At 44.8% G+C, this 12027-nt stretch overlaps 1 long non-coding RNA gene across 1 annotated transcript; it reads left to right on the top strand.

The window, feature by feature from the left end:
• The first annotated feature begins 8488 nt into the window (after positions 1-8488).
• LOC138504207 (uncharacterized) lies at positions 8489-11284 on the top strand. Its single transcript, XR_011279800.1, has 2 exons — positions 8489-9010; positions 9598-11284. It is a non-coding gene; the product is annotated as an uncharacterized lncRNA (long non-coding RNA).
• The last annotated feature ends 743 nt before the right edge of the window (positions 11285-12027 follow it).

Below are 12027 nucleotides of genomic sequence, written 5' to 3'. Positions count from 1 at the left end.
GAAAGACTGTCCCCATTGTTGCCATCAGTATTACCACTTTGCCTTTGAAAGTGCCTGCAGGGTTGCAAAGTTGTAAATCAAAACATGAATTCCAAATTGGCCGCTCATTGGGGGAGGACATGCCGATTGTAGCTCGTCCCTCCGTCCCCCCGTGAAATGTGTTTTATAAGCAGAAATTGTTTTTCACCCACCCTTGAGAAAGGGTTAATTTGGCGACCCGCACCAGACTGACGGTGAAGTCTGTGAATTTGGAATTGAAGGTGTGATCTGATGTGGAAGGTGGCAGCCGGGAGACTGGAGATTTAGCAGGGCGTGGCGGCCCGTGAACAGCTATGCCGGCAGACCCCCATCAGTGAGAGACGAGGGGTATTCGCTATTTTTTTTAAATATACTTTATTTAGTTCAGTGCAAGACATTCATCCTCAAACACATTCACACTACAGTATGTTACCATCAACTTTGAGCATGGTTGTAGACCTATAATATAATCAGAAATTATTAGGCTTAACATATATTGTTTTTAACATCAAGTCATGACACATTTACTGGGTTGATTGCTGCTTCCGAAAGTATTCCCGGAAAGGCTCCCAAAGGTCCTTAGGCCTGCAACTTGGTGTCAACAGGTAAACATAGCCCTTCCTCCCTCTCATTGGCGTCGGTCGTTTCTTTAATCCACATTTTGATATCTGGGGCAATCTTCGATTTCCAGTGACACAGTATACATTTTTTTGCGATCAAACAACCAAGATTGAAAAGGCGATGTATTTTAACAGATACCTTTCCTATGTCTCCATACAAGTATTTGGGGGTTATAAGCATGAGAGCGTGTCAAGACGTGAGTTACCGCGTGGACTAAGAATACCTCCGTCCCCAAGCACCAGTCAGGGAGGTAAGTATAGCACTCGCTGACCGATTATTGAGGCCACAGGTGGCTGGAACAACGGCACCGGCTCCCCAGGTAACTGCAAAGGAAAACAATACAAGTTAAGAGCAATTCAATGGCCAGGTACAGGTAAATAACTAATAGGGACTTCACCTACCAAATAGAAGCTGGAGACAGGTAGCCCAGAGTAGGACTGACTGGAGAGCAGTGGTAAACATAATGCACTTAATACAGTAGGCTATGATGAATGCAATACCTTAGGCTAAAATGAATGTAATATAGTAGGCTAGTATGAGTACAATACAGTAGGCTAGAATGAATGCAATACAGTAAGCTAGTTGTGGTAGGCTGAGTCGAAGTGAGCTTATGCACATATAGGAAAGTCACTTAGGTACAGTAGGCTAGAGTAGAGGCAGCACAGTAGGCTATTTCAAATGGGCTGGGTCGAGATATGCTTAGTCACATGAATTTGTGATATTAACAGAAAGGAGTGGGCTAGAACTCATAGGCTAGGTACAACTAGGACAGTGGTTTGAATGTAATAGGCTGGTTTACATGCAAGACAGTAGGCTGGTTACAATAGGCTAGCACATACAAGGGGTAGGCTAGTTCCGGTAAGCTTGGTGTATATGCCGGAGTAGGGATGGCTGATCCAGGAAATCGGACTAGGCTTTGTCAGAAAGATACCGTGTACGAGCAAAGAGTGCAATGCTATGACATTATATGGCATTTAAAACGCGCCTATACACAAGTGTTTCAATGGGCTAAAACAATTGCGTTCCGGTATATACCGGTCATTCAGTACATGCATACGATCACAACTTGTTCATATGAACTTGCATACGTCGCCTGTATCAAGGAATTGGGTTAGCCCATGTAGGTGTACATCATATACAGTGGATACGCGAGTGAATGTGGACAAATGCAGTACAATGCGCATACACTAAGGAAATCCAAGCACAGTGCAATAGATCATGCTCGGAACGCATGCTATGGGCTGGTTCAGTCTAGGTCAGAGCAAATATGCATGGAGAGCACTAAGTTTAAAGTTTGGAACAGTACACACTAAACAATGATTAAGTCTCCTTTAAATCCTACAACAATGGAGAGTAATGACATGTACGATGCTTATATATATGTAATGTCGCGACATTCTGCCTGCCCAGTGTGAAGCATAATGATGAGGCAGTGAATTGTCATAGGTGTATGGAGTTATATTGGTATTCGGTAGCGAAGGAGTTCATAACGTCTATGGGAGTCAGGCGGCTATCTGCCGGGCATGGATTGATGAAGATCATAGATAACATATAGCTTATAGAAGAGTATAAAACACCCGCACATGTATAGTTAGTGCACGTAGGTCAAGAGATGAGGCTTACCCGGAGAGGTTGGCAGTCCCCTTCGCTCCGCAGCGAACAGGGGAAAACAGTGCCTTTTCAGAGCAGGCCTTCTCGACAGTGGGTCGGCTTCCACCTGTGCCGGCAGATGTGTGGGTTCTTTATCTCCCAAGTTGCTTGGCAACGAAACGATTCGTTCACGGAGAACGGGTGGCCATTTTAGGTGCAGGCAGCACCACTGCAGGGCCGTAGTGGGTAAAGCCTCGATGAGGGCTTACCAGAGATGATGTAGAACGTAGATGGGCTCTCTGATGTCGGCGGCGAGGTGCACAGGTGTGTTTAGCAATACACACACTACCTGTGAGGGATGAGGCACACGGTTGGTTTTGCAGGGGTAGGTTCAGTGAAGTGGCAAGGGCAATATCAATATAATTGCCTATGGCACCGGAATCAATCCCTAATTGGACTGTGTGCTTGGTATCATTAGAGGACAAGAGGAGGGCCTGGAATACCATAGGAGCTGTAGAACCAGTGGTACGCACATGAGCTGAGGGCATCAAGACAGGACTCATTGGTGCCCCCTTTTCTAGGGATGAGCCTTCTGAAAACCTGTGGGCCTCTTAGGACATTCCTTTACAAAATGACCAGTCTGCCCACAGTAGAAACAGACATTGGATAGGCAGCGCCGTTCCAGTTTGGTAGGAGAAATAGGGTTACGCACGCCTCCCATATGCATGGGCTTGCCTGAGGAATCACTGGAGGGAGAACCTACTGAAAAAGAAAGGCAAGGTGGTTTACCGGCTTCGGACTTCCGTTCTGCTGTACGGGCGTCCACTTGGAGGGCTAAATCCACCAATTCGGGATATTGAACGGGTAAGGCATCATTCACGGTGTCACTGAGGCCTCTGTGAAAAAACACTGCTTTTTTATGCTCCAGCCAGGCAGTCTCAACCGACAATTGATTAAACCTTGTGATGTACTCAATCAGACTGGTCTTGCCTTGGACCAGATCTAGTAATTCAAGGTCTGAGGTTTGTGCTTTTCCACTTAAATGTGAAAGGGTGAAGGCAGCTTTAGTGGTGGAATTGGGGAATGCCTGCGGCCGGCACAAGTGAAATTTGCACTGATTAAGGAATTTAAGGGGGTCGCCATGGAATTTCTGTTGTGCGGCCAAGGGAAAAGGGATCGGGACATAAACGGGTCTTTGGGGGTGGAACGTTGACTGGTGGAGCAGGTTGGCCAGGCAGATCCCCAAAATCAGGATCTGGAGGTAGGGCATGGCACTTACTCTGGATGGCATCTAAGTGTTGGTGTATGGCAGTGGTGGCGGCAGACATGTCCGCCCGTAACACTGTGATAGCCTGTACTAGAGCAGCTACCGGATCCCCTGTGGCTGTCTGCATAGTCGAAGCAGTTAAAAAAAGACTTCTCTGTCTGTCAAGACGCGAGTTACCACGTGGATTAAGAATACCTACGTCCCCAAGCATCAGTCAGGGAGGTAAGTATAACACTCGCTGATGGATTATTGAGGCCACAGGTGGCTGGAACAACAGCACCGGGTCCTCAGGTAGCTGCAAAGGAAAACAATACAGGTTAAGGGCAATTCAATGGTCAGATACAGGTAAACAACTAATAGGGACTTCGCCTACCAAATAGAAGCTGGAGACAGGTTCTGTAGCAGGAGAGGGCGTGGGACGAAAACAGGAGGCAAATCTCCTACTACTGTGGTGGAGAGTTGTATTTAAGTAGGGTCCAGCACCTGATGTGATGTGTCCAAAGCGTTCCAGTAAAACCACAAGCAGTCCATAGCAAGGTACAGTGAAGGAAGTCCAAGGGAGTCCAAAAACCAGATCCAAGGTCAGATGCACGAGTAATCCAAATGGGCAAAAACAACCTAAGCAGAGTCAGGGAAAATCCAAAGATCCATCCAAAAACGTAGCCAAGGTCAGGAACCCAATAATCAAAACAACGTAGAAATTGCAGCAACGAGAAACGCTTAACGCCAGCGGGAACACAGCTGAGAAGCAGTGAACTCTGCGGCAAGCGTTCATTTAAGCTCGTTGTCATGGTTACCGACCACGTGACTTCTGGCATGGCACATGACCAGCCGTGAATGTTCCCCGTCTCTCTCCCAGACACCATGGCAACCGCCAATGCAGACGCGGCCGCATCTGCTGGCAATGTCTCCTTCATATGATCACGGTACCTTTACTCCGGTGATTACCGAAAGAAGGCGTCTGTTTGTCAATCCCCGACATGAAGGTGGTGTGGAAGGAGGATGTGGAAGGTACATGTGCCGGGTGCGATGGAAAGAGGGGGCTTGATTCTTGACAGAGGGACATCTGTAATCTCATACAAACAATTTGCAACCAGCTGTCAGAACTTGGCCACCTGCGGCCAGCTCCAGTACATATGATAAGAATAGTCCACCTCAGTGGCACATTTGACACAACCGCCATCAGCCGCGGGAGCAAACCTATCTATTTTTCCGGGGGTATAATGCAGCCTATTAAGTATCTTGAATTGTATCAGCCTGTGTCTAGCATTAAGCGATACCCCCTTGGTTAAGCGACACCTGCGGAGCCACTGAGAATCATCCACCGACCTGTTTAGGCCAGCCTCCCACCTTCCCTTGACATTTTGAGCAAGAACCTGAGCACCGGGCGTTCGATATTTCTGAAATTCCTGAGGAGAGGGCCACGTGCTTCACAGTACCGTAGAGAGAGAGACGGGTTGATTGAGGAGGAGTCTCTGCTCGAGACGCAGGCAGACAGGGGTGGCTGAGGAACCAAGTCAGCTGCTGAGCGGCTGGATGGAATTAGTTACAGAATACCTGCCGGTGCTTGGTAGGGTGTTGCGGCCTCCCAGAGAATCTGGTGGCAACGTGCTTCTTGCTGGCATTATTGCCTGCAGCATGGGGAGTGGGCGGTGCCAATCTTCTCACAAGCACAGAACACGACCAGCAACACTGTGGAGGACAATTGGGGATGGTTGAAGCATAATAAACCCATATTCACTGTGGAGTGAAGCACAGGGGAGGAGTAGTTGAGGCCGGTACCAATTAAGGGATACAACAGTGCCACAGATTGGGACCTAATGTAGAAGAAGAGGAGTGCAGAGGCCCCTGGCAATCAGGACTCTTTGGTGCAATCAAGACACTCTTAACAGTTATGGTGTGGTGGAGGGGGAGCCTGCCCCAGATACAGAGGAAAGATGTGAGACTGACATCTATGGGGTAGTCCAGTACTGTATTGGGACTTCTATTACAACGGTGAAGGAGGTGGCCCTCATTGAGTCTTCCAGAGGTGTTGGTACTGTGGTTGAAACTTACTAGACATTTGGTGACGCAGAGGAGCTTGCCGAGACAACTCAAAGGGGCATTGCATTTAGAAGGAGTGTTCAGCCACACTGGGTGTATTGTGCAGGCACTAAAACAGTGCCTGAATTTAGGTCTAACCCATTCCAGACTGTGTTGGTGCCGACAGTGGACACTACGGCCGCATACGGATACAGGCATCACTAATGCTGACATGAGGCGAATTGGGACCTGCTAGGTGCCGCAAGTCCATATGTTCATGGTGGTATAGACAGCTCCACTTTGGTTTTGCTGTTTTGCTTTTTGGAAGGCAGGAATTGTACATCCAGGTACACAGACCTTAGTGGAAGGTGCAAGGGGGATCGCTAAGTAGGAAATGATTAGCGAGGCACATGTCAAAAACTAAAGGACGAGTTTGGAACAAGGGTACCCCGCACAGCCTACGTTGAACGCTCGGGGCCGAGGTTATGATCACTAGGTGTTGGCAGACAGAGGTACAATGAACTTCTAGTGTGGCCCAATCTACATAATCATCAGCACGGGACGAGCAGACTCCAGAACATTGGGATACAATGGCTATTACCATAAGAAAGGACTGAGGGTGTCTGTGCACTCTAATGGCCCTGAGGCGAGGGGAGGAATGTCTGTTCCCGATTTTAGATTGTATTACTGGGTGAACCAATTGAGGGTGCTGAAACAATGGCTGTCAGGGAGGATAACAAACTTTGTGTTTCTATGGACAGTGCAGTGGTGTGTGGTCCATTAGATGCTGTTTTATGGTTGGCTAAGGAGGACCACACTCCTAGTATCAAGGCACTGCGGATCACTGCACTCGTGGGTGAGGTATGGGATGAAGTGGTAAAACCACTGCATATTTTGATAATTCCAGGTCCACTCACACCACTATTTGGGAATCCCTAGTTTACACCAGGGATGGATGTGAGGGCTTTTGTTAAGTGGAAAGAGGTGGGATGTTTAAGGCTCAAAGATTTGATGCATGATCATGAAGTTAAAACTTTTTGAGCAATGTAAACAATCTTACGGAAGGGGATAGGCTCTGCTACTACCAGCTGCGACATTGGACAGTACATCCCTCTAATAAACTGATAGCGGGTAAACAATCCACCTCATTTGAAAAATATATTGTCTCACTCAGGGGATGCACATCTTATTTCTGCAGTTTATACATTAATATCTGAAGGGGGTTCCCGAGAGAGGTGGTTTTATATGTGAAAATGGGAGCCTACTTTGGACCAACAAATATCGGTGGAGGATTGGGATGCTTTCTGGGACAATATTCCAAAGCTTACCCAATCCATTCAACTATGTGAAATGTGATATAAAGTCCTCACCCAATGGCACTATACCCTGTAGAGGCTCGGATTTATGTATCCGGAGGTATCCCTGGATTGTTGGCATTCAGCTAGCTCTCACAAAAAACTTTTTCATATACAACAACACCTACTTCCAACAACTATATGGGACAAGTATGGGGACGACTTTCGCCCCAGACCTAGCCAACCTATACGTGGAGTCTTTTGAGGAAAACCATGTATATGCTGCAAACAATCCATTCTTGGCAAACATCCGAGCTTGGTATCGTTATATTGACGACATTTTTATGATCTGGCGAGGCACAAGTGAAGATTTAAAATCTTTCAATATATGGTTCAACAATCAAGAGTCAACCATTAACTTCACTTGTGAATCACATAAAGAACGAATTGCCTTTTTGGATCTTCTCATTTATTGTATGCCGAACAAATCTATCGGCACAAGTCTTTTCAATAAACCAATGCAAAAAAACACCCTCTTACAATTTAATAGCTGGCACCCCCAAGCATTAAGAGAAAACTTGCCTTTTGGGCAGTTTTTGCGCATTAGACGCAACTGCACTGATGTTGAGACTACAAACTACATAGTGAGTCTCTAAAACAGAATCTGAAGGACAGAGGCTATCCATCATGTATCTTAAGAAGATCCTACAAAAAGGCAAAGAATGTGCAGAGAAGAGAATGTCTTGAAAAACATACCAAAACTGTATTAGACAAAATCACATGTGTTTCGTCCTTTACTCCAATCTGTAATGATTTGAGAAAATCCATATTAAAAAATTGAAAGATGATTAATACCGAATCTTTCAACATTCTCCCACCCCGTTTTGCTTTTTAAAGATTAAAAAACCTTGGAGACAAACTAGTCCATACATACCCACACCAACGGGATGTTATGGTTACACAACCTACATTATGGAATCTTCCACCGGTCACAGGCCACTATAAATGTGGCAAGTGTCTTGTGTAAATTTACAAAAAAACTGAAATCAATTGATCTAAAAGACAAGACATGGCAGCTAAAATCCTTTACAAATTGTGCCACCAAATGGGTGATTTATTGCATCATCTGCCCATGTGGCCTTTGGTATATTGGGAAAACCACAAGAGTGATTCACACTAGAATAGGAGAACATTGATCCTGTATTAAAAATGGCACAGCAGATAAACCTCTAGTGGAACATTATAAAAAAAGAAACCTACCCATGACGATTTATTCTGGTGCGTTCTGCAAACTTTAGGTTCACACCCCTGCAGGGGTGACAGAGATTTGAAACTCCGCAGACTGGAACAGAAATGGATTTATAATCTTGACTCTGTTAATCAGGGTCTCAATCTCTATATCGAATGGAATCTATACCTGCGAAAATAAATGCCTGTTTCCTCCGTGCTATGCATGAATGTTCCACTCATTACACACACATATACTCCCTTGTGGGAATCCATTGTTCCACTCATGGTGACACCCCCTGCCATATATATATATATATTTCTGCAGGGGGCCTTTTCCAACCACATACAGGTTTCACCCCAGCCACTACATTTATTTGACCAGGCGGCGCCCTATGTGTTTTCTCACACTTGGGCTGTTTTTTCATACTTGGGCCGTTTTCTCTTGGTTTCCATGTAGGGTATCTAGCCCGCTCTTTGTATTCCTGCACCCTTACTGCAGCCTCCTCATTTAAGATGCCAGTTACCAGCTGCAGTTAAGTAGTATCCGAATGACCTGTTACGTTCCAGTCATTCAGCACGTAGTTACGTGACCTGGATGTTATATACCAGATCACGTGAGCGCAGAGATGAAACGCTGTGTTTTCTTGCATCGGAGACGCCGACAACAGACTACGATCCGCTGTGTCCGCTGTCCTCGATACTTCAAATAAGCTCTTCCGCTCGCGTGGGTGGACACACGCAAAGTCAGTGACCTCCGTGCCTTATAATGCGGCCGTCACTAATTCAACTATGTTTTGTGCGCACAGGTCACTTATAAGACCGTATGTCTTCTTGAAGTTGATGCGGTGTGAATACCGGTGAAGGGGGAAACAGAGTACTCCCGCCTCCAATTTATAAGGATCTAAAGCCCGCAATGCTATGCCACTAAAGCAGCATGCAGCCCTCCTTCCGCCTAGCTGCTGCTAAGGTAGGCTTCCCCAAATTACTAAATAAACAAAGCGAACTAAAGCTAAATAAACCTGGGTAAATTGATTAAAAGTGGGTTTCTTTTCCCATTTCCCCAGTTGAATGTATAGAAGACATATTGCTCGTTGAGCATTGTACGTGGTCCCTAAAATAGAAGAATCATGACTAATGACCATGGAAAGTACCTAGAGGTACATACTAACCGTTTTTGTCTTCTTAACAAAAGAGACGTGTGGAAAAGTCTAAGTCACAAAATCCCCATTTTTCCCTTTCCTCCTTCCCTTCCCTTCCTTCCCTTGTTTTTCCCTTTCCCCCTCCCCTGCATGGGTATTTTTTCAAAAATATGTTTTACAATTATTATGTACTGTTTACACATGAAACAAATTAAGATGATGAAACAATGATGATACATGGGCAAAATTGACGGCCCTGTTTTTTGAGCTTGTCTATACATAAATAAGCATGCTGATGCGTATAAAAATATTTGATTGTTTGGCTGTTTGATGCCCCTTCTGTATGATATGGCAAAAATGACCTTCTTTTTTATACTCTGGTCGGTAAAAATGTGCAATTCTTGGTTTTTTGTAGATATGCTGGTTATAAGTGCTTAAAGACCATCAAAGCAACATCCAAACAATTGCTTAATTTTGATTGCAAGTGTCCTGATGAAAGCCGTAATAGGAAAATTATACAACTGTCATTGACCCCGATATTTGGTTCTGTTAGAGGCAACTCTATTATGGCTGGAGACAGATTTGTTACTGTCGACACATCTTGAATAGGGACTTTTGTTTTTGGATAAAGAAATGTCTACTAAGTCACTCATTAATTACTAACACCACTTTCTGGGTCTAGGACAAGCTTTTTGTGTGGTAAAAAATACCAGCTTTTATGTTTCTGTTGTGATTTTGATGTTATTTGTTGTCAAGGGTTTTACTGAATGGGCATCATTATTTATGTCCAGTCTTTTATTTTGTGTTAATTAAATAAATTTGATTTATATTTTTCTGCAAAACCCGACCTTATCATCTTTATATTTGTTTGTAAGATGATAGCTGGCTTTGCCTGCCTTTCTGGGCTACAGAATCTCCAGCCAAATACGACATTAGCAGGTAGTTTGTTGTGGACCTTGGTTACTTGACTTGTTGGCGAAGATGTACAGGGTTGGGGGATTGGCTCCACATTTGGTGGTCTTGTCTGGCCCTGAAACTATTCTGGGACCAAGTGGGCTCGACATTGCAAGTGGTGGTAGAGCTAATCACCTGTGGGGAAAGGGAAATGTCTTCTAGGTCTTTGAACAAAGGATACGGCACCACAGTGAAGGGCACATTTTAAGGCATGCATGGTTTTGATATTGGCAACTTTACTTGTGATTGCCTGGAACTGGAGAAAGGCGTCTTCGCCTACACACCTTGAATGGTTGAGTAAAATGTGGCATAGAATACCCATGCAATGGGTCACCTATAACTTGCAGGGGGATAGCCAAATATTCAGGATGGAGTGGGATATTTTGCTGGACTATCTGCAGGATAACTATCAGATTCAACTATGGCCTTCAAACATTTGGATTTTGGACACTGCCTGAGGCTATCAATAACTGATAACAATCCCGGACTTCTATGTTCTATCTTGCATGCTACAGTGTCACAGCTCGGGGATTTGGGGAGCAGGAGGAGGAGGGCTTAGGAGGGGTTGGGAGTGGAGTATCGTTTGTTAACTTTGCAAAATGGCAATAAATATAATTAAAAAATAAAATAAAACAATACATGTATCACTTCGTGTCTGTTTTGCTGTGAACTGCTCCTCTTCTCACCACTAGTAAATGACCATTGTTTGGTTCAGCTGCACCAAGTGGGTGAAGACTGCAAAATTGAGCTTTCTAGTCTGCAATTAGTGAGGATTTATTCTGCTATTTTGCAGGTGGCTCCTTGTCTTTGAGGCTTAGGAACATTCTGCTCGTCTCTCACCTTGGCTGTGAGCCCTGGCCTGGTGCTTCGTGCAACCTAATTCTGCTTTGCTTTGTGTTTTGTTCTGAAGCCTGTGGCCTCATGTAACTCTACTATAGTTTATACTATGATTTTCTATGTGTCAATATCGTGTTATTCTTCTTATAGGTTTGTAATATCTTGGATCTTCCAGGTCCCTTATACGATCCTGTAGTTCCATATGGTTAGTTGCAATAAGCTTCTGCAAGCTTGCTCTGCATCTCTTGTTGCCTTGCGTTATTGCATTTCTGTGTTTGGCTAATGAGAGAAAATAAAGGCTTTTCACAGTATATTTATGTATCTGTCCTCTATCTACAGAACTGTGTAAGCAGGTTCTTCATGTGTGAACGTGTGCGTCCGTGTAACTTTGTGCATGGATGAGAGTGTGCTTTTTTGCTAATGCTACTATGTTGTGTGTCTAATGATGCCAGCACTGCACTAGATTTGTCATTAGTCGATCATGTTCATTTAGGCATCTGGATCCATGATCAGTGTTGGGGAACCTGTATCCATGTTGACATTAGCAGGATAGGGTTTAAATGGTTGTCTGAGAGAATATCTGTTCACACATATGTAGTTGTCACTGGCACTCCTGGGGGCTGTCCCAACACCGACTGGCATCTTGCATCTCTGACTCTTCGGGCTGTCATGTTTTAGGGGTCAAGAGGGGCATTACAGGGACCCTCTCTCCAGTACCCACTCTGGTCGACTTTGACCAAACCTAGTCACCATCGACTTTGGTAGCCATATCTTCGTTATTCCTCCAAGATTTGCACAGTAATTTGCATGGGCATCAAAACTCCATGTCATGTAACTGCAAACTCCTTCTGGGTTACACCATACTGTCTCACTCCTACTCGCCTGCCACCCAGCAACGCTACATGCGCACATTCAGAGACTGTTTGTTATACTTGCAAAGTTAAAACCTGCAAACTGCCTCTGCATTTATTTACTTGTTTTACCACTGCAGTTTTTTTCCTAATTACATGTTCCATTCCGACTTTTGGGTTAAACCAGCAGATGCATTCTGATA

This window comes from Ambystoma mexicanum, chromosome 11, assembly GCF_040938575.1.
Source record: "Ambystoma mexicanum isolate Mex_15411 chromosome 11, UKY_AmexF1_1, whole genome shotgun sequence".
Classification (NCBI taxonomy): Eukaryota; Metazoa; Chordata; class Amphibia; order Caudata; family Ambystomatidae; genus Ambystoma; species Ambystoma mexicanum.
This window is presented reverse-complemented; position numbering and strand designations above follow the sequence as displayed.